The sequence below is a fragment of the Asparagus officinalis genome, chromosome 3 (genome assembly GCF_001876935.1).
Source record: "Asparagus officinalis chromosome 3, Aspof.V1, whole genome shotgun sequence".
In the NCBI taxonomy this organism is placed as follows: Eukaryota; Viridiplantae; Streptophyta; class Magnoliopsida; order Asparagales; family Asparagaceae; genus Asparagus; species Asparagus officinalis.
Window position 1 is genome coordinate 38,485,391 of NC_033796.1, and position 464 is coordinate 38,485,854.

Here is a 464-nt window from a genome sequence, read left to right on the forward strand (position 1 = left end):
CGTTTGTAGCATTCTGCAGCGCTTCAGAAGTGATTTGCGCTTCAGTATATACTTCCATCAAGTTCATAATTTGATTAGAAAAATGTACATTGTTGTTCAAGCTCTGAAGATCAATCATGAGCTCTAAAATTGGATGTATAGAGTGAGGTATCGGCCTATGACATTCGAGGTGCAGCCAAGGATATCAATGTCGCTGGACCCGTTCTCCCGTCGAAACAGGGAATGGGGCTATTAGGATTTTGCGTCGGGAGTCTTGTTTTGTTTGGGGTGTTGAGTTGAGTACCGTATCCGCAAGTAAAAGTCGGGTTGGGTTCCGACTTTGAGATGTTCGTTGGCTTGTTGCTCGCTTCGGTATTTGTTGGTAATATTTTTCATATACGTAATATTTTTATATATTATTATTATTATTATTATTGTGGTGGACTCGACTCAACCGCCGTCTTTCTTTTCCCCCCAGAAAATCA